Genomic DNA, 23,596 nt, shown 5'->3' on the forward strand with positions numbered 1-23,596 from the left:
TTTAAATTCATAGACAAATGACTACATAAAGAATAGGTATGTAACCATAGAAACTTACTAGTACATTATATCTATAACTATTAATTATTGAACATGTCATAATTGTCTTAGTGAAAGTTTTTATTGCCTCACACCAAGTATACTCACTAACTATTTACAAGAAAAAATTTATTGGGGAGTTCAATAACTGGACAAGTATATGGTTCACGTTCAACCTTCTGTGGCTGATTAACCTACAACACACAGACACTTATACAGATGAACTGTATGTATATATATATGTATATATGTGTACTACGACTTATCTCTTTGAGTAACACCGAGAGTAGACATAATTACACCATGGGTTACGAGGTATAAATCGGCCAGATCCCTTTTGAACATTATTTTCCCCTGGTCACACAACTACTTTACCTTGAGATATTACATATACTGGGGGGTACACCCATGACATACTAAACCTCAAAAAATAGTAAAATCTACAGCCTAAAAAAATAAATAAAATTAAATATAATCAATAGAAAATAGAAATACTGATGATGTGTTTTTTAGCTGTAGATAGTACGAGTTTGGTCTGGATCCCATAAACCACAATATCAGCATCAGACCCTACAGCAATAAATAACAACCCTATACAAGATGTTTCATAAGAGAACTCTATAATTGTTTAGATCACCTTTTGAGGATAAAGTTGAAGATTTTTAGCAGCTGTTGTACTAGTAACATCAACAAACGACCATGGATCCATTTTACCACTATACCTGTAAGAATGTATACATAATATGAGAAGGCCACACATACTAATTAGCTTACTACACCCTTTTCCCAATCAACGGACATACGATCTTCTACCCCATTGACCCATTAGGGATACGAACGAAGTCCTCAACTCTTACCAAAGAGCTTTTTGGATTTCCACTAAATGTACAATTGTCAGTACCAGTACAATCTAAATCACACACTAAATATTATATAATATCACCTAATATCATTCATTTTAAAGAAACTTACTTTGCTAACAATGACATCAAATAAGCTGCGGAGTAGTTGCCCCCCACCACACCAAGACGTTAGAGGTGGACCATAACATAACCATAATTATTAATTAATAAAGGGGTGGAGTTCAATATAAGATCATACCTGCAGGCATGTCGCCAACATTTATGACCAATAATGTGCACTACCATCAGTACCCATAAGTAGCGCAATAGGTTCTCCATATACAACACATCCTAGTAACATAAGAGTAATAATAAATGTCATAACTAATATAAGATACCTCTCTTTCTTGCACTAGAGATCTCATCAGCAGCACTTTTACTCATTACATGGACAATATAAAGGGGGCAATTACTTGATTAGCTAACATAATAGATAGTTTGACGGGCTTGCGCCTCCCACTCTTCAGGACGACACATCTCGTGACCTTCAGGACCAGTAATACCATGATCAATCATCTCTTGCGATTTATATTAAAAAAAATATATTCCAGCAAAATACGACAATAGTAACTTCAGCGATAACTCACCGTTATCAGCATGCAACTTGAGCCAATGCACCTATTTCTTTACAACTAGAGCAAATACTTGGAGCAACTAGAAATATCTTGTCAATACTAATACATAGCTAGTAACGTCTTACGTCATCATCTCTTAACATGAATACTCCTTATAAGCTAAAAATGTCTTAAAGAGTTAATCCTAAATAATAATGAGTTTAAACTCTTGATAATATTCACTTAATTACCTTTCTCTTCAACAAGGACTTTCATCTCTTCAGACACTTGAGGACTCCACCAAGTCAGCCCACATGAAACGAATAATCACAGCATACTTTTTCATCAGCCCATTTCGCCATTGCATCATAACTCTCTAACAGGGGCTTACCCTTAGGACCCAGTACAAAATCAACTAAAAGACCACATTTATCAATTAAACATTAATTTTAACTACATACTTATCATAGTAGTTTTTTCCCCACCAGCCAGTGCCAGCTCTAGTTCCGATATAAAGTCATCAACAGCAAACAGTACCCATAAATGGTAACTGCATGTGTGTATGAGTATCAATACCTCCAGGTATTATCAATTTGCCCTTAGCATCTATTGTCAGTACACCATCAACAACACGTATATCCTTCCCAACTTGTCTATAGTAATATATATATATATAGTACTATATATGACAGCTGGATACTTACTTGATTTTGCCATCTTCAATATAGACATCAGCTGGAAACATATGATCTGCACCATTAAACTACTGCAATACTAATATTTCTAATAACTAGTTTCCCCTCTGTAAAATTGACAACTAATTGCAAACAAAGAGATGTTTATATAAGTATTTGTAATAAAAAGAACTCACAGCCAGTTTTTGTCCTGCAGAAATCTCCAGACCCAATAATTCAAATTCATAGTCGATATTAAATATTTATAATCACATCAATTTGTAATAGAAGACATATAAATTAGAGGGAAAAAATTCGAAATGTTGTTGAGGACTATAGTATAATATCAGAGTATGGATGTCTAGGATAGACCCACGCATATCAACACCATTGGTGGATACATGTAGTGCCTCTGAAGTCCATATTGTCCATTATCATAGTGTCTCTAGACATTCCAAATTCCTTTAGCATCTAAGTTAGCCACAACCTATAAGTGAATCAACCCATTTGTTTAGCACAGAACAATACTCTAATTTAATAATTAATACAACAGTATCTTTATTCATTTTATTGCAGTTATTAAATCTATTAGATTACGATGTTATTATTACTTGATACCTTAACATTAGATGTCCATTGGGTGTCTCTCTTGTTATTAAAAATAACATTTTTTAAATTTTCAGTTGCCAAATATGAATGCTCAAAAAAACTTCAGCCATTTTGATGTCATGATCCAAATCTCATTTTTTTAAACAAAATTACTTCAAATTTTTCATGAATATAGATATATTGGTTCTTGTTAAGTACAGTATATTGTTTCTGCTCTAAACAATATTGTTAAAATGCATAAAAAAACAAAAAAAAAAAACATTTATAAATTTAAGTACATAATTATACATGTACTAGTAGAACACAGAGGATTATCTTTTTTAAAGTAATGCAAATTTAACAGCAGTAATATTAATGTCAATTAACAAGGACCTATATCTCTAACTTCATTAAAAAACTCAAGCCATTAGTCTCATGATCAAATCTCAATTTGTGGTTTTGTAACTTTATAGTAACAGTGTTAGTTTCTAGTAACTCTATACTTTTTTTATTACATAAGTACATTATTCGGGAACTTCATAACTGGACCAGTATATGGTTCACATTAAACTTTCTGTGGCTGATTGACCCCCCTACAACACACAAGACACATATACAGATGAACATGTCTATATATATGTGTACTACCTTGTCTCTTTGAGTAACACGAGAGTAGGACATAATTACACCATGTTTATACCATTTAGATTATTTTGTGCATTAATGTACATGTACTATTCTAAACTAATCCTGCAATACTTGATAACTACATTTGACAAGGTTTTTATAAATGTACATTTATTAAACTACTGGGAAACTACTGTCAGTAGAACTGACCTTCAGACTGTCATAAGAACATTTCACGAATTTGCTAAAGATGTATGGTATATAGCCAAAATATGTAATTGGTATTACAAGCAAAAACGAAGAAAATTCCATAAAATATTCTTAATAATTATAAATTTATTTGACTGGTTTATTTGCACCATCACAAACTATGAATATCATTAATACTGCACCACTGTTGTGCAATGACCTAACTACTTAAAAGACACTTGCTTTCAAGTCTTCAAGTTAAAGTTGTCATGTTTGTCGCTGTTGTTACTAACATTTCCACTGTGTTGATCTCATTGACGAAATTGGCTAAGATGTGTGCTTGTGCTCCAACTCCTAATTATCCTCTAACGAAAGGATCTATCCCAATCTCCTCTGGCAATAGCCGACCAGACGCCTGGAAGATTATCTCATGCAACAGTTGTATACTGTTCAAATGTCGGCCAGTTTGTCATACAAGAAGACTTCTCTAAAATAAAATTGTTTTTGTTCCATGACTTGTTATATTAAATTCATAGACAAATGACTACATAAAGATAGGTATGTAAGCCCATAGGCAACCTTACTGTACATTATCTATACTAGAATTATTGAACATGTCATAATTGTCTAGTGAAAGTTTTTGTTGCTCACACAAAGTATTACTCACTAACTATTCAAAGAAAAATTTACTTGGGGAGTTCAATAACTGGACCAGTATAAGGTTCACGTTCAACCTTCTGTGGCTGATTGACCTACAACACACAGACACATATACAGATGAACATGTATATATATGTGTACTACCTTATCTCTTTGAGTAACACGAGAGTAGACATAATTACACCATGGTTTACGAGGTATAAATCGGCCAGATCCTTTTGAACATCATTTTTCCATGGTCAACAACTACCTTTACCTTGGATATTACATATACTGGTACACCATGACATACTAAACCTTCAAAAATATTAAAATCTACAGCCTAAAAATAAATAAATTAAATATAATAATAGAAAATAGAAATACTTGATGATGTGTTTTAGCTGAGATAGTACGAGTTTGGTCTGATCCCATACCACAATATCAGCATCAGACCCTACCGCAATAACACCCTATACAAAGATGTTTCATAAGAGAACTATATAATGTTTAGATCACACCTTTTTGAGGATAAAAGTTGAAGATTTTAGCAAGCTGTTGTACTAGTAACATCAACAAAACGACATGGATCCATTTTACCTATACTACGTAATAATAACAATAATACGAGAAGCCCCACACCTACTAATTGGCTTACTACACCCTTTTCCCAAATAACGGACATACGATCTTCTACCCCATTGACTCCATTAGGGATTAGACGAAAGTCATCTTTACCAAGAGCTTTTTGATTTCCACTAAATGTACAATTGTCAGTACCAAGTACAATCTACAAAACCACACTCACACTAAATATTAATATAATATCATAATATCATTCATTATTTAAGAAACTTACTTTGCTAACAATGACATCAAATAAGCTGGAGTAGTTGTGTCAGGACGTAGAGGTGGACGACCCATAACATAACCTTAATTATTTAATCAATAAAGGGGTAGAGTTTAATATAAGATCATACCTGCCAGCATGTCGCAAACATTTATGCCAATAATGTGTACCATCAGTACCTAAGCTAGCAGCAATAGGTTCTCCATATTACACAACCATCCTAGTACATATGAGTAATAATAATGTCATAACTAATATAAGATACCTCTCTTTCTTGCACTAGAGATCTCATCAGCAGCACTTTTACTCATTACATGGACAATATAAAGGGGGCAATTACTTTGATATTAGCTAACATAATACATTTTTAACAGCTGCAACTCTCTACCTCTTCAGGACGACAATCTCATGACCTCAGGACCAGTAATACCATGATCATCAATCCTCTTGTGATTTCTATAATAATCAACGTCAATAAAATCATAGCTAATAATATATATGTAGTCTACTTTATCAATGACATCACCATTCTCAGCATGGACCATGACTTCATACCACCAACTCTTTACATCGAGAAAATATTGGGAGCAACTAAAAATATATAATTGTATCAATTAATATATAGGGCTTACTTACTTCATCATCTGCTACCATGTATAGATCCCTTTATAAGCTAATAAGTTTTAAACGAATTGATACCTAAAAATTAATATGAACAAGTTAATTAACACTCAGCGCCTGTAATTATTGCTTAATTACCCTCTTTTTTCAACAAGGACTTTCATCTCTTCAGACACTGAGGACTCCACCAAGACACAGCCACATGGAGTGAAATATCACAGCATACTTTTTCATCAGCCCATTTTCTCCATTGATCATTAACTCTCTAACAGCGACCCTCCCTTAGGAGGCAATGCAAAATCCACTGAAAATAAAATAAAGACAACTCCATTAATTAAATACTAAAATGAGATAATTTATAACTACATACTTATCATAGTAGTTCCACCAGCCAGTGCAGCCCTCTAGTTCCAATATAAAAGTCATCAACAGCAACAAGTACCCATAAATGGTAACTGCATATGTGTATGAGTATCAATACCTCCAGGTATTATCATTTGCCCTTAGCATCTATTTACGTACACCATCAACAACACGTATATCCTTCCCAACTTGTCCTATAGTAATATATATATATATAGTACTATATAGGACAGCTGGATACTTACTTGATTTTGCCATCTTCAATGCTAGACACTCAGCTGGAAACATATGATCTGCATTAATACTGTACCATTTCTAATAACTAGTTTCCCCATCTGTAAAATTGAACTATTGCAAACAAGAGATGGTTTATATAAAGTATTTGTAATAAAAAACTTACTGCCATTTGACTTACAGGATATAATTATGAATAATTAGGAAGCTTAGTATAAAAATTTTTAATGTTTTTAAGTTCGAAAATTAAAATATATTAGATATTATTAATTAATTATTAAAATTACAAAATGTTGCTTGCTACATAATACAATGATAAGATCAAGATTATGAAATAGGCTTAGCCATTCCTTTTTTATTGTGGGAGTGGTCACCATAATATGGGTATAATATGGTCTTTCTTCTTTGGGAGGACATTAGTAGTCAATGGACAAATTATAAAGTCATTAGGAGAATTGGGGAAGGAGGTAGTGCCCCTGTTATAAAAACAATTAGTAATTTATAAATCTCAGGTTTCTCGTATGTTGATCTTGTAAGAGGTAGAGATGGTCAGCAATATGCATTAGTAAGTATTAAATTTCTTTGTTGTCGATCTTCATTAGTTGTGTTCTTAGAAACAGTTATTGTTACAAGTTGATGATCAGAGACAATCATTTGAAAGAGAAGTATATGTCCGATCAGTCAACAGATCATCCTAATGTGTTACAATTAGTTGATTACGGGAAGTTGTTGAGGAAGGAAATGGTGAAGCCAGAGCTTTCCTTCTCTTCCCTTATTACAGGGTGAGACCAGTTACCATGGTAACTAAATCACATTCATTATAATTTAGAATGGTACGTTAGAAGATGAAATTGCTCGTGTTCATGGTGTGGTCAAATTATAGAAGAGGATGTATTTTAACACTATTTTTGTCCGTGTGTCAAGGTTTACATGCTCTCCATACATGTACGACAGGAGCCTTATCACATCGTTTTTTTTATTTATTTTTTTTTTAGAGATCTCAAGGTGATGTCATAATGCTGTAATAATGTGTGTGTGGTCTCATATATCTCATTATATACCTGGTAAACTTATTGTTTCAGATAGCAAAGAGGAGTTATTATTAATGGACTTAGGTAGTGCATCATCTGGTCATGTGACTATCACTACAAGGTCCGTAAGATTTAGGTGCATGATATCAATTCCCATGAGATATAGCAGTGGAAATTGATATTAAAGTAATGTATTAATGATCTATTTTAGTAGACAAAATGACATGTTATGATGTAATACATTTTGTAGACAAGAAGCTTTAGCTCTTCAAGAGTATTGCGCTCAAACATGTACAGCAATGTACAGGTAAGTAGTCAATGATAGTCATGTGAGGGTTTTATTTTTGTATAGAGCACCAGAATTATTTGAAGTTCCGTCTGAATGTGTAATAAGTGTAAAAGTGATGTGTGGTCATTAGGTTGTTCAATTTATGCCGCAGCATTTGGTAAGTATCCATTCTCATATCCAAATATCAGACTATATGATATAGGAACCAGTCCTTGTGATGGCTCTGCCCTCTCTGCAATGAGTTGGACGAATTATGTTTCCTAGAAACCAGTAAGGAATGGTGTGGTTATTTATAATTACATCCTTTTTCTTTCAGTTCTTATTCTCAGGAATTTGTAATTTAATAGTTTGGATATTAAAGTTTTCTTGATCCGTTAGAACGTCCGGAACAGTGGAAGAAGTTGACAAAGACTAGGATCAATTCTATCATCTCATGATAACAATGATGTTTAGTTATCAAAAGCTATAACAATAATAATAATATAACACACTCTTTATAATGGGAGAACAGCATATAAGAATAAAAATGTTTTTCTACTAAAATATGTCCACATTATTTTAGCGAGATGCACCTCTTTTTTCTTGTAGTAAGTTTTTAAGTAATCAATGGCATTAATCCACCTGCAGATCACATGACAGTCACATGATAAACGCAGTGCATGTTTTTATACCATTCTCATCTCAGATTCATCATGAGCTTGAAGTTGGAAGGTCCTTCCTTCACAGTCAATGTTAAAGCTAGAATTATTTTTATCTTGTTGAGCAGGACTCACTTCACTAACACTTATGATCTTTACCAAATCAATGTACCTAGAAATACATAGATAACAATAAACCACACCCACTTTTGATTACCCTTGAGGTGTTCCTTCAGCTTGACTCTGTAAAAAAAAAATAATAGAGCTTACTACCTTGATCAAGACGGAAGTACCCTCTTCTGAAGACATTAGCTGTAGGTCCCTTGCACCTTTCTTAAAGAGCCATCCTTGAACCCTAATGGCAAGAGCCCCTTAACTACATCAATTAATATTATAATAACATACATTGAGATATTCTCTGAATTGGCGTCTTCCACTTTCTTCTGAGCACTCGTCTCTTCAAGTTCTTTAACCTATTAAGTCACATGACATATTGATCCGTGTCACATGATCTGACCTTGGTTTGAGACGGTTCCAATGTGGTTTTAATAGTTCTAAGTTCAGTATCAGTTCGTCATTAGTATGCGATTCAAAGACAAATTGGACCTCCTCCAAATGACGTATAAATATCTTCTGTGAGTTTTTTTTTTTTTTTTTTTTTTTTTTTTTTTTTTTTTTTCTGTTGTAGTTGTCTTAATAGCTCATCTTTATTGAAAGAGTCATCCACTTTACTCTTGGCTGTTAACACATTGTTATAAAATATCACATTATGTTCATGCATTTACCACTTTGCTTTCAGCTGGTTTCACGCTATCAATAAAACAAACATAGTATTAACACACACCACTATTGTACTACGTAACTTACTTGCTCCAGCCTTGGACTAGGAGGTGGCTGTTAAAAAATCACATGATTATCACATTACAATCATGAGACAATTACCTCAGATGATTCCTTGGTAAGAGCTTTCTTGAAAGCCCCAAGAAGACCTGTCTTCTGTTTTACTTCTTCATGTTCGTCAGTGGTCTCAGCTCCACTTTTCTCCAACCCTTTTGAATATTGTTTTTACTGCTGATGAGGCAGCGACATGAGTACCTTCAACAGACTTCTTGGCATTATCTTCCAACTATATTGATAGTAAAAGATTAAAAAAGAATGTCATTAACATACCACTTCTCCAGTCTTAGATACAATAACTAACAAAGGAATACTACGAACCCTGTAATAACAAAGAGTAATTATAGTAATTAATTGAGAGTAATTAGAGACAACAGTAATTATATAGTGGGTTAATGAACAATGACACTACTGAAGTCTAGTTTGAGTTTATCAATGAGTGGATGTCCATGAGGTATAGCTAACCACGGCATTTGTTGTTCTTGCATGTACTGTATCATCTCAGTACGTGAGCTAGAGACCATCAATACAACTCATATTAACTAATTATTTAGGGGCATACTTGTCATTTGAAACATATATTATCTCAAAAGCTTTGTCATTCTTTTTCAAAGCATTGTAAAATCTAAAAAGTAGAGAGATGTTCAATAATTGCATTAAATCACAATAGCACATACTCTGTTAGTTTAGGGAGAAACCTTCGACAAGGTGGACACCATTGAGCAGAGAAATACAACTAGAAATAGAGAGAGACTGTGTGAATAATCAATGACACATTCCTTACTCAATAACATCAGCATTATCTACTCTATCAGTTGACACAGGAACATCATTACAATCAACAAATTCACATCTGGTAGCCATGTTGTCCTGACAGTGATCTTATCACTACTGGATGGAGTGGATATATCAATGGGTTAGGAGGAGTGTCATGGGTTCAGAGAAGGTGTCTCTTCATGGGTGGGTCTATAAATAGAATAATAATGACATCATGATGGTGTAATACATTTAGTTATTATTATAAAGAACGCTAATGCACTTTGACAAAAGGGGTGTGATCTGTCGTCAGTCCCACCGAAGATACGCCGTTGTTTTCACCAAGATTTTGTTAGATTGATTCTGGTCTTTTGGTAAAGGCTGAGGTGGTATGAATTCATGGGTATCAGTCTGATGTATTTCCATATAGTACCATTTGATTGACTATTGATATCAGATTAGGTTGATTAGTGGGTAAAACTTGATTTTGATTAGAGGCAATTACAGGAACATCCCCAGTAGGCACAGGATCCACACTAACTACTTCAGAAGGTGAGGTCAATTCTGTACTAAGGGTAGCTTCTGTTGACATACTAGATCAGCTGACTGTTCAATTATGTTAAGAGCATATTAGGGCTTCCTGTAGTGGGGATTCCTGTAGTTTTAAATTGAGAAACATTATTTTCATCATTCCTGCTTCTTGAGGTATAAATTCTGCATTGCTGTCATTTTTTTTCTGGTAAATCTATAGCTTTTGTTAATGACAATGCCTTCACTCTTTTGAGGTTTTCTTGAGGTTCTTCTTGAGGTTCTTCTTGAGGTTTCACTTGAGGTTCTTCTTGAGGTTCTTCTTGAGGTTTCTCTTGAGGTTCTTCTTGAGGTTCTTCTTGAGGTTTCTCTTGAGGTTCTTCTTGAGGTTCTTCTTGAGGTTTCTCTTGAGTTCTTCTTGAGTTCCTCTTGAGTGTTTCTCTTGAGGTCTTTCTTGTTGATGTAAATCTGTAACCTTTTCAACTTCAATGTTGTTGGTTTCTTGAAGCATCTTTGTATTATTTTCAATAACATATTTTCAGAATGTTGAGGTGTAATGTTATCTCTTTCTTGTTCTCCATCTTTCATTTTAAGATGTTGGCCTGTTTGATCTTCAAGTATGTTATCTAAACTGTCAACACTATTAGTTCGTGGAGTTTACGAGGGGAGATGTTCGGTCAATATCAGAACGTTTACAGTCACTCCAGTACCAAGTGTTATTATAGAAGTAATAACATCTATAGATTACAGTGATGTCATCAGTGGGGTGGCTTCATGCAACTACAAGTACTGAAAAGTACTGTTAATGTAATGATTGCAATGAATGTCATGTGACTGCCATCAATGATCATGTGACTTGTAGTATAATAACCCTCACCAGTTTCTTGAGGACGAGGATGTGTGTTTCTTCAGGACTTTGTACTGTCTATTAAAATAATGCTATATTAAATAATGTTTTAGTACTAGCTGTAGGTCATGTGATAGTCATGTGATTGTCATGTAACCTCATTCCTAAAGTAGCCGCTTCATCAAGGTCATCTTCATCAATGTCTTCATCTTCATCAGCATACATCATACTTTGTCCAGGTTCTATAGCACTAAATGTACTCTGCATATCCTCATCACTGTAAATGGGTGGAGTAAAGGGTGGAGTCATACTATGAGACAGACTCACGTATCTTTGCCTTCTTTAATAAACTCTGATTCCAGAGTTATTCCAAGTAAAGATTTAGAGATCTTGCGAGATACTGGCTTGAAATTCATCTCCAAAGCATGTCTATAAAGGTGATCTATATTATATATATCTACTACAGTATTATATGTACCTTGAAGATGGTATACCCAGCATATTCTGACATGTCACATTAAATGAGGACAATATTTTTTTCCCATTTTCCTCCTTCCTACATTAAAAATAACAGGGTTTAGTTATAGTACTCAAGAGATATACAAATATATGATAACTTTAAAGTTTACATTTTCAATGTAATACTTGTACTCCTTTTCTTCAAACTCTGACCTCTTCCCATCCTGTGTGAAGAGATATGAAATGAGGTGTAATGAGTAATGATAGTAACAGTCTGATAGTAACAGGTGGTATTTGGTATAACTTAATTAAATTCTCAGTTTTCAGAATGATATTATATTCATGATCTATATTATTGCTGTGTAATTCTTGAACTTTATTATTGCTGTATAATTCTGGAACTAATCCCTCAAGAGGTCAAGGGAGATTTCACAGGAAATAAAAAGTGTGAATATATGTACATTTACGTCGATACTGACCCTGTATAATGTGACCACCAGAGACACAGTTATTGGTGGATCAAAGACAGCACGCCCATCAGCACCATTAGGGCCACGATCTTTCTGTAACTATGAATTCAACCTGTTAAATCAGAATAAGTTCGTATACAATACATTGATAAGATAGAACTCACTTCACTAGATTGGACTCGACGATGACTACGCAACCAAATGACCCTCAATTTGTCTGGACGCCTATTGTAATATATAAATACATGTCACACTATTACATGTTGCAGCCACTCCCACAAAAATGTCTAAATTATTTGAAATATGCACATACATTATAACTTTACAGCACAAAATTATATATACCATAATAATATGCTTATTATTAACATTACTTATTATCATAAATATATTGATTTATGCTTTAACTTACCAAGTTCCATTACAAGTCAGATCAATGTACTCAAATGTCGATGTAAATCGGAACTGAACAGCTGACTTACCAGCTCGTTTAACCTTCCGAGCAATTCGCTTTGCCATGTTTCGTCCTTTTCCTCTGAGCAGTTGCAGTGAATACGCCTCTTTCGCGTCCTCGTTTTTATCTCCTCGTAAAATTCTATGAATTTTAATAGTATTATTAACTATGGATTAACAAACTATAAATATTTATTACGTATTATAATAATTATTGTAAGGCTGGAAAAATGGCTTCTACGTCTCAAGATCCCAAAATTAGAAGTATTAGAATTAAAACAGGAGTTGTTAAAAGGTACTAGAGAATTTTGCTATTAGTGATTCATCTTGTGACTAGATTATCAAAGGAGAGAGATATGTATCTTAAAGAAGTCGTTTGAACAAGAAGCTAAAGTTCAAAAAATGAAAGATGAGTCCAAAGATGAATACGACATAAAAAAACAGGTTACTGGAAGAAGATGCACTATTAATATATTAAATAAAATATGAGACCAGAAACTATTGCTTTGATAATCATTATAACTTTAATTTTTATATTATGTCTATAGATGGAAGTATTGCAGAGTCTCATACAATGATTCCAGACACCGAGAGAAAACTAGCAGCTGCCATTGACGAACTGACTCAATTACTGGTAGTGTGATGTGTACATGTACTGGTTGTCATGGCAACCTGTTTGTCTCGTTCATGTAGGAGGCAGAGTCTGATCTTAGTGATAATGAAGCGTATAAAACAGCTAAGGAACTATTAAAGACAGTGAAAGTTTAAAACCACTTTTAATTAACTGTAGGATCGGACTAATACCTAATTTACGGACATGAACGGAAACATTCTAAAATTTGTATAGAAATCATAATGAAGTATAATTTTAAACTCCGTATACTATGCTACCGGGACACGCCAAAGCAGTGGCCTATGCTGGTGAAGAATGAAGTTGGGTTCTAAGAGAAAGGCTTTAAATACAGTAAATATAATAAAAATTATATTGTTTTATTTAAAGTCTATAGGATATACATTCTCCTTTGTCTAATGTAACCATGGAAAAAAATGCTGATAAATCACTGGATTATATAGCAGTGTCGACAAAGTAAAGGAAGAATCAGAAAAATTCATGCCCCTTAATAAAAAGGCTAAATTAAGCGAACTTTTATCGACCGCCTACTCATGACGAACTTCAAACACTCAAGGAGACAGAAAGCCTATATCATACAAACCTCATCAAGTTACAAAGTAATGCAATCACTCATTACATCATCATTACATCACATGTACCGTATTGTAGATTACAGAAATGTTATCTGAAGTGAGAACTGGAAAAATATCTAGTGAACTAGAAGCATTATTACATCAACTAAAAGCCTACATAATAACTTACCGCCTTCTCAAGATGGACTTATAAGGTAGGTTAAATAAACTGATAAAATCAGATGTTGTGTATATTACTCTAGTTGTGTAATGGACTTTCCCTAATACCAACATCAATACAATATCCTCTGGGTTACTCCCACCTCTGAGGTCAAAGGTCACTTTCAGTTCCTACCACCTACTAAAATTAAATAGTGGGAAGTCATTTATTGGAAACAGGTCTTAAAGAAAACACCAATATAATATAACGTATTAATACCTCAGGTACAAGTATTATGATATATATTAATATGTATATTGTTAATACAGGGTTGTCTACAAGCCAAAGATCATTTAAATTATCGTTATTTTCACAAGAGAGCCATTTTATTTAAGTATTATTGCAGGCCACCTCTTAAAAAAAAAGAAATTGTTTTCTTCAGTTCACTTTTAGCTATGATATAGGTAACCATCTCTTACCTATTTTAGTCTTGCGTCCTAAAGGTATTATTTATTTATTTACAAATAATATTTATTTAATTTATGTTACAGCACAATCTTTAGTCAAATATACAATCTATATTCACACTTCTATTAATGATCAAACTATACCACTGACAAAGTTATTACCTGATCGAAATAATGTGCGCCATTTTGCTATACATTCCACAAGAGACAACAGCAGATGGTAAATATCTATTAATTTAATCTCATTACTGCCATTATTAGAGGAACTACCTCCTACACCTCGTTATAACAATACCATTTTATTGGAGATGGAGAGTCGAGAACGTCATCTCCATGAACTATATAGAGCCACTCTAGAATGTCCTAGTATAACTGAAGCAACCCTTCTCTGTAAAATATGGCTACATCAGAGACAATTAGACCAGGTAGATGATATATACCATATATGGTATATCGATTCTTGTAATAGGGATATGGCTGTTTATCAGGTTTTCCATTGTACAATGTTAATGATCTATCTATTACAACAGAACAAGATAAATCAATTTATGAGTAGTTATCAATTATTTAGAATAATTCTTCAATTTATTGGTAAGTATGACATTATCTGTATTGTGGTTGTCATGGTAACTGTAGCATCTAGTGACTGGAGCCAAGAAGGTATTAGTCTTGCAGATAGAAGGGTTTACCCCTCTCTAGTAAGTTTATTATTGACTACTACATCTAATCTTTTAAAAACAATGTAGCCATCTTTGGAATTATATCACTCTGTTTATGATGTTGTCTTTTTGGATTCTTCTGGGTTTCTTAACATCACTGCTAACACATCTCTCTATCAATATCAAGTACTTCGTCAGGAGAGGCACTTTTAAGCCACACCCATTTGGACGATGATGGTAAATTCAATGCTGTATTTCTTAAACCAGTTCTTCCAATATTAAAATATGATGCTCTCTGCAAGTAAACCACTTCACTTAAATATATGTATGGTTTTATTAATTTATTTAGATTGGAATTATCAGAAGATATTAAAGGATCATCCCTAATTGACCACAAGATGTGGAATAGTTTTGTAATGGACAGTGGAGGTTGGGTGTGGCCTCAGGTTTTAAACAGAGTCTTATCTGTTATTAGTAAAGGATTAGGAGATCGTACCACGTTAATTGGTCAATGCTCTATCATCAACCCAAGGTAATTTATTATTATCATTACACATTACTATCATCTACATAGTGGGTAGTGTCTGAAGCTCCTCCCACTTTATCCAATACTCATATGACAGTAGGTGTGATCTTCAATACTGAAGTAGCATTTCAACCATTAATATTAGGACCACCTGCTGACAGCCCAGAGGTACAAAGTTTTCTATTATAAATTCATTGTATAAAGTTGTAAATAGGCTATACAATTTCGCTCGTTTTGGGGTGATCGCTCAGAATTAAGACGGTTTCCGGACAGCAGCATTAAAGAGGCTGTATTGTGGGTGGGACAAGGGGAGGGGCAACAGCGAAGCATTCCTCAACAGATAATACAGTATTTATTAGAGAGGCATGTTACTGGTTGTAATGGTATCTTAACACATACAGTAATGGATTGTGTACTACATAGAGCAGGATATGGAATGGACAGGTATACTAAAGCAAATGGATACAACACTTTATATTAATGGATATATAGTACTACAGGTGGTCTATCTACTGGAGAGGCAGAGTCAATGGGTGTGGTCAAGTTTTCACAGAATTAAGTCGTCAATTACGTTTATTGAAGGGTCTTCCCCTTAACATAGCTACTGTTTCAGGGAATCTCACCTATCTTTAGTCAAACTGAGGTATTATAATTGACTAATATTATTAATTATATCTATTAATGATAGGTATATCCTCCTTGTCCATATAATGGTAGACTTTCCTCAAAGATGATAGCAATACCACAGCATGGGGTCCAACAACGTTGCTTGTATCCCTCATGTAATATGGCCACACCTCCTTTTATCCATTGTTTTAAAGGTAGTACAATTAATATAAGAGCATTAATTATTAAATTATTATTAGTTGTTATTCAAATGGAAACCAGTGGCAAATGGCCAGAAGATCCTAGCAGTATTAATGATATTAAAACAGCATTTTATTTAGCAATTTCACAAAGTCTGCAAAAACTATATCATATTATATGTGCTCCTACTAAAGAATATATTGATATCTTTAAAGTAAGAAAACTGATTAATTTATTATTATTAATTATCCTTTAATTAGGAGGGTTATGTATTTCGTTTGTTTATATTATATCCACGAGAAATAACTCTATTAAAAGAGACAAAAAAGGAGTCATTATTAAAACAAGCTGTTAAGCTGGAGCAATATTTGTGGCCAGACATACTAACTTCAACACTCTCTGGGTTAGTATATATATGTGACCTGATTAGCAAAAAGGGACCACTTCTGTTAAACATTTGTGACCTGATTTGTGAACAAACTACTGTTAAAACATCTCAAACATCTCAGTTTTGTATACATACAGTTGCTATATATGCATAACTATTTTATATGAATGCAAAACTGTTTTTTGATATGTTTTAACAGGTTTTTTTCACAAAACAGGCCACAAATATTTTTGACAGAAGTGGTCCCTTTTTGCAAATCAGGTCACATATATATACATGACTTCATTATGACATCATGTAATGTCGCTAGATTGCAAACCCAATTTTTAGCCTATGGTCCTGGGACTTCGATTATGTAAGAGGTGGGTGTCAGCTCATCTTCTGACCAGTCATATTCCCAGAAGAAGTAATTGAGTTATTGGTAGCTTTCTTGTTTCTTCATCCAGCACCTTTCACTGTTCTGGGTTAGTCCCCTATCTATAATATTAATTATTATAATTATTACAGGACACCTTGCTGTGCCAACATTTTTTCTTACGATTTCTGTCCTTGTTAGTGTCACATGATTGGTCACATGACCCACTCATTATTAACCTTAATGATCATTTACAGGTATATTATTAATTTAACTCCACTTACTAATTAATGATTAATTGATAGCTGAAAAGTCATCAGAAATCACGACACAATTTAATAATAATAGAGACAGATATCCTTTTGATGTTTATAGCCACACCCCTTGATACGACCTCTCAGTGGGACTAAAAGACACACCCACTGCTCCTATTATGAACCGACTTTTATTATTAGCTAAAGCATCTCTGACTTATTGACCAATCAATTATTGTCCCTCCAATCTAGTCTACCAAACTCACTAGATTTCAAAGTAGGTTTATAACCATTTTTTGCTTTACACATTCCCTTCAAATATATAGCAAGTATTCAGGACACCATTATCTGATTACAATCTCATTATATACCTCAATAAAGTCCACATACCTCGACAATCAGAAAGCATCACATCACCACCCGCCCACACCTCATCATCCCATACAAATCCTAGTCATCTACCAGTTGTGGACTTTGATCCAGTATCACTATATGTACAAGCTCTAGAGGTACTTAACACTATATAATGTGCTACTAATATGTCATTGTATAGACAGCATATGGTGATTTGGCAATGTTTTTTAATGATAAATATGGAGGTCATATCATTGGTGTAGTATGGAAACAACAGTCCTTAAGCCACGCCCTTTTAAGGTATTGTTTCACGTAACAATTACATTAGTAATTAGAATGTATTGATATAGATATCTGAAGCAGCTTGTCGATTTAAGCAGGGACACTAATAGTCATGGAAAGGTAGATGTTTTAATAACCCTATCATTATAAAATTAATTGTTATATAATCATAGTGTCTGGTTGTCCCTGATGTGGAAACTTTAATTAAAGACTTTCAAATTTTAGGAGAAGGACTGGTTAATAAAATTGAAGCCCCACCAATTAGTGTTTGATTAACTTGATATGGGTGTGGTTTATCTTCTCATTGTCTTTGTGGTACTGATATAAAGTACTAAAAATTTTAAAAAATATTATAAAATTATTACATTATATATCTACCATTATTGCCACGAATAAAAGCATCTCCATATTTGTTCTTTAACTAGTAATAAGAAGTAATATGTCATAATGACATCATAAGGCTTACCTGCCCACCCACATATTCCTCGGTTTGTTCTAATGCAATGTTCATGTAACCATCAAGACAGGCCAAGATACCTATGTCACGTGACCAGTAATTGCGCTCTACTCACTATAGATCACTTTACCTCTATAATCAACACCAGAATTTAATTTAACAACAACTGGACGACCAGTAATCTGTTTTTAAAAATTCACTTGGAGATCTTTTTCGACCATGATCGATGATGATTCAAAACCACGTGGGTGACTAATGAAGGGCGTGGTCACTAGTACTATAGCAACTATAACAACATCTGAAACCTCTGTAGTATGGTACCTTCCAGTATGGAATGTGATCCTGTCCCGAGTTCAGAGGAAAAGATACGAGACTTACCACTAGAGGTCACCAATGTCTTCTATCATCTCAGTATAACGTGGCATTAGATCATTTCCAGTCTGCCCTTACTCTCACTGAACTAGTAGACAACCAAGATTGAAATTGTCCTGTTTTTTGAATACAGGAGCTTGTTTAATAACATTAGGTGAAATCAGAGAGGAATAAGCTTGTTAAAAATCAGCACTAATATTACTGGACTCAATTCCAAGCAAAAGAGAAGCTGGACCTGAGGATAAGAAGAACATGAGTCTGAGGATAAGAAAGAGCATGAGTCTGAGGATAAGAAAGACGACGAGATACGAGGTGATATCTATTATAATTTAGGAATGGCTAATCAAGGTGTTGTCAATTATTGGAAGCAGTGACCCAATTCAAACAATCAATTGAATATTATATTAAGCCAACCAACCATCTACAGCTGCAGACGTATATATTACATTAGCTACATGTCATCAAGACATGAACAATTTGACCATCAAATTACTGCTCTACTTAATGCTCAACAATTATATCACATAGTGGTCATCCTGGGAAAGAGGCATTGGTATATGCTCAGTTAGCTATTGCATATCAAACCATTGGACAAAAAGAGGAGTGCATTAGTATGCTGACTACAGCAAAAATCATGGGACTAAGACTAGATGACACTAAAGTGCAAGGTATATGCAATGTATATAATATATTTAATGTTATATTGTAATATATTAGGTCAGTTATATACACAATTAGGTTTGGTATATAGTTCACTTAAAATGCACTCTGATGCTATACAAATTTTGAGAGAGCTTTGCCATTAGTTCGTGTAGCAGGCACTCAAATGGAGGCTCATTATGTCAGGAAGCAGCTCTGTTACAAATATTGGAGCTGTTTATAATGAGACGAAGCGTTTGTTGAAGCTGTGATCTATCTAAGACAGCAGCCAGTCTATACAGTAAGCAGGCATCATTATTGTCCCTATGTGTGTACTATTCTCTTACTAGGTCAAGCTAAAGAACAAGTAGCTGAGGCAAAAGTGTTTATGTAATCTAGCTTTAGCTCAGAGTCAAGTACAGGACTACACTAATGCAGCACAATCATTTTCTGTAGTATTAACTACAGCACAGTCTACTGGTAATACATTATTGCAGTTTCAAGCTCTTGAAGGGCTGGGTACTATATGTTACCAACACACAACAATATACTAACTCAGTATCATATTTTGAACAAGCATTACAAGTCCTTGATCAAGTGGGTGATAACACTGGATTAGCACGAGAGAGAGTCATGGAGAAAAACTATCATTTGTAACGGAAGCTATGATAAGAGGGTCTTCCTCTGAAGTTGATCACAGTACTCCTATTAGAAAACATCCTAAGGTGAGGAAACAACGAGCAAGTAGCAGTAATGAATCTAAAGTGGGTGGAGCACTTAGAACTCCTCTTACGCCCATCCCATTTTTATTGACACCACAAAGCACAGCAAGGTTCTCAGAAGGAGGTGCGTCTTCCTAAGCCACACCCTCATGGCAAGCAAACACCAAGTATTATTATTTCTGGTGTAGATGAGACAACCCCTACTCGGTATTCTGATAAATATAGTCAAGAATTTACAACAATACATGAACTCCTATGATAATGGATCATTACAATCATCAACTTTAACATCACTCACAACCACAAGTGATAGTTCTTTTTCTTATAGTGTATTTAGTGCTGAGGGGAGCAACCCTCGTCCTATACCAACCACTACCCTTGTTCCAGAGGGATCATTAGCATTGGGACTTAATACTAAGGAATTGTATACTGTTGAAAAATTAGAAGTTGAGCAGCAAAAAAAAAAAAGAGAAAGAGTTCTCATCATCAAACAAGAATAGTCCCAATTAATGGTACTACTTCAACTGATAGTATAAACCCACCCACCACTTTAATTAGAACTAGTAGATCATCTGTGTGTATTTTAATATAATATTTTTTATACAATGATGAGTGTTTTGTCTATCTTCTATAACGATAAGTTTGAATCTAAACCACAACTGAAGAATATTGTTATTAAATTGACTCTTAAAACCATATTTCCACGAATATTCCCACTCACGATTAACTATCTTGAAGGCTATATCCTAATTAAGTGTAACACTACCCATTAATTAAAGGGGTGTGGCTATACCTCATAAGGTGCTCCAGCATGGAACTTCAAAACAGCAAAGTCGGGACTATCGGTCATTGGAGTTACGGTATAACCTGGGGTCTTGCGTTATCAATGAGATCAGGATAGAAGATCTAAAGTCACATGATCAGACAATAATATCACATGACTAACATACTGACATTAATTTGTATCCCTGTACGATTTTGGGGGTAGGGTTGTCTGTATCATAATGAGTTTGATTATATTTGTTCCACTCAAAACCCTACATGTTACCATGACAAAAATTTTGGTAACCATGTCAACTTACAGTGTGGACTCTATTAAAGAAGCGTGGTTTTTCTGGGACGATATTTACCATGCCAAAGATATTGCTACAATTTATATAAAAAGTATTGAGAAAAATAATCTTGACTTACTTGAGGATCAAGTGTGATCTCAGAGTTAAAATTATATTTTTTCAGCTATCCCATCTTCTCTACTGAGCGTACCATCTCTATACCACTATATTCTTCAACCTTCTATATCGCATGATAATAGTAATACAAGTCACATGATATCACATGACTATACCTTCTCTCCAGCCATTATCCTTTTCTTTCATTATCTTGTCTTAGTTTATCACTTTCAGCATCATTAATTCAATCTAGTAATTACAGGGGCAAACCATGATAACTGCTACAATAAAAATACTTACATTTTCTGGTACATCAGAAGCTTTTAATAATTTAGGACTATAGGCTCCAATATCATAAGCTTCATATGCTATATACACTTGTAGTTATGACATCATAATGACATCATCACTTACCAAGTTCTAAAAGGTCCTCTTCAGCTATTAATGTGTCTGACCTATTATTATATCAATTATAATGTTAATGACAAGAGTTATACTCACTCATCCTCCTTAGTATCATGACCAGATGATGTAGAGGGTTCATTATATATAACATCTTTAACTTTTGTTTCAACATCTTCAGATTGATACGATCATCAGCAAATCTACCTTCACCATCACCAGATACACCTTCACTAACAGCAAATCTACCTTCACCATCACCAGATGCACCTTCACTAACAGCAAATCTACCTTCACCATCACAGATGCACCTTCACTAACAGCACCAAGTCCACCTTCACCACTGTTAGCCGATGGGAAGAGAGGTGGTCCTTGTATACCAAACTGTTCAGCTTGCTATTATAAATATATTACAACATTTTTAAAAATAGACCACACCTCTTGTTTTAACTGAAATAACTTCTCCTCAAATTAGCTTGATGTCTATCACGGAGCCTTGTCTAAAATTAAACCAAAAGTCATATGACAATCATGTGACAGTCATACCCTAGCCAAATGAGCTTTTAATTGCTGTAGTGTGCTTTTCCACCAAGTAAGTCCCCAGGATTAGGGCTATTAATACGAGCAGTGATCTCTTGTTCTAATGCTACCAATTGACCATACTATAAAAGATGACATCATTAAGGCCACACCTACTAAATAAAAGAGGAACATACTGTTTTTCCTTTAAATATACCAGCTACATCAGATGAGACTGCTGTGTGTATACCTTCCCTGCGATCAGCACTGGCACCTACTTAATTATAAATGGGGTGTGGACACATTTTAAAGCCACGCCCACCTGAAGTCACTTGTTCTAGCTTTCTTAACTTTGCCACTTCATCCTCACATATAAACTACATATCCTAACAAGTTAAACCAGTTAATAAAACTTGTAAAACCAGTTTTTACCTTCCAGAAGTTATAATGAATAGCTTTTTCTAGTTCTAAATAAACTTTAATGTCTTCCAGTAAGTCCTCAAGATCGACAACATTAAGACCCTAATGTGGGTGGAGTCACAACATTCTGACCACACACCCACTAACTCACTCTTAATAAATGGTAAGGCTCTTGCATTTCAATGTCTATATCATCTTCAGATGTATAATGTACTTGGCCAATAAATCAATAGGTTGGCTGTTTATACAAGAATAATTAAAATAATGCTTTTAATTATAGGAGCATACCTCGTCCACTCTCTATTCTAATTTTTGATCTCATTTTTGCTGTGTTCTAAATGAAAACTATTAAAGTTAATTAATTATATTAGATATTAAATAACTAACTTTATCTTCATGACCTCCCATTCTTTAAACATGTCTGCCTCTTTCATTCTTTGCAACCAAGACTAGAGAAGTTATTAATAATAGATTATTAAATAATGGATATACCATTTCCTCTTCTCTGCTGCTTCTCTCCTTCTCTCTCTCCTAGTAAAAATTAAAGAGATATTCAGAAAAAAATTAACTTACAATTCTTCTTTTTTGACTTTTTTCCAATTCTGATTTCATTTCTATCAAACGTCTCTTCTCTCTTTGTTCAATTTCTGTTGACATATTTCGTCTTCAACTTCTTTCTCTCTTTTCTAGTGACAATATTATTTATTAAAGACAATAATAAAATGACCTTACCTTGTGCCATACAAATGTATCCAACAAATGCTGATCACCATTGGATTGTCGACATTTGGTAACCCTAATGATGTCATTT

General features: G+C 34.1%; 3 pseudogenes; all 3 read right to left on the reverse strand.

The window, feature by feature from the left end:
- Positions 1-804: 804 nt before the first annotated feature.
- Positions 805-2,240, reverse strand: LOC121366270 (annotated as a pseudogene).
- A 2,019-nt stretch (positions 2,241-4,259) lies between these two features.
- Positions 4,260-10,930, reverse strand: LOC121366271 (annotated as a pseudogene).
- Positions 10,931-11,392: 462 nt separating this feature from the next.
- Positions 11,393-23,442, reverse strand: LOC121366272 (annotated as a pseudogene).
- Positions 23,443-23,596: the final 154 nt, after the last annotated feature.

Source organism: Gigantopelta aegis, unplaced genomic scaffold (genome assembly GCF_016097555.1).
Source record: "Gigantopelta aegis isolate Gae_Host unplaced genomic scaffold, Gae_host_genome ctg5163_pilon_pilon, whole genome shotgun sequence".
Lineage (NCBI taxonomy): Eukaryota > Metazoa > Mollusca > Gastropoda > Neomphalida > Peltospiridae > Gigantopelta > Gigantopelta aegis.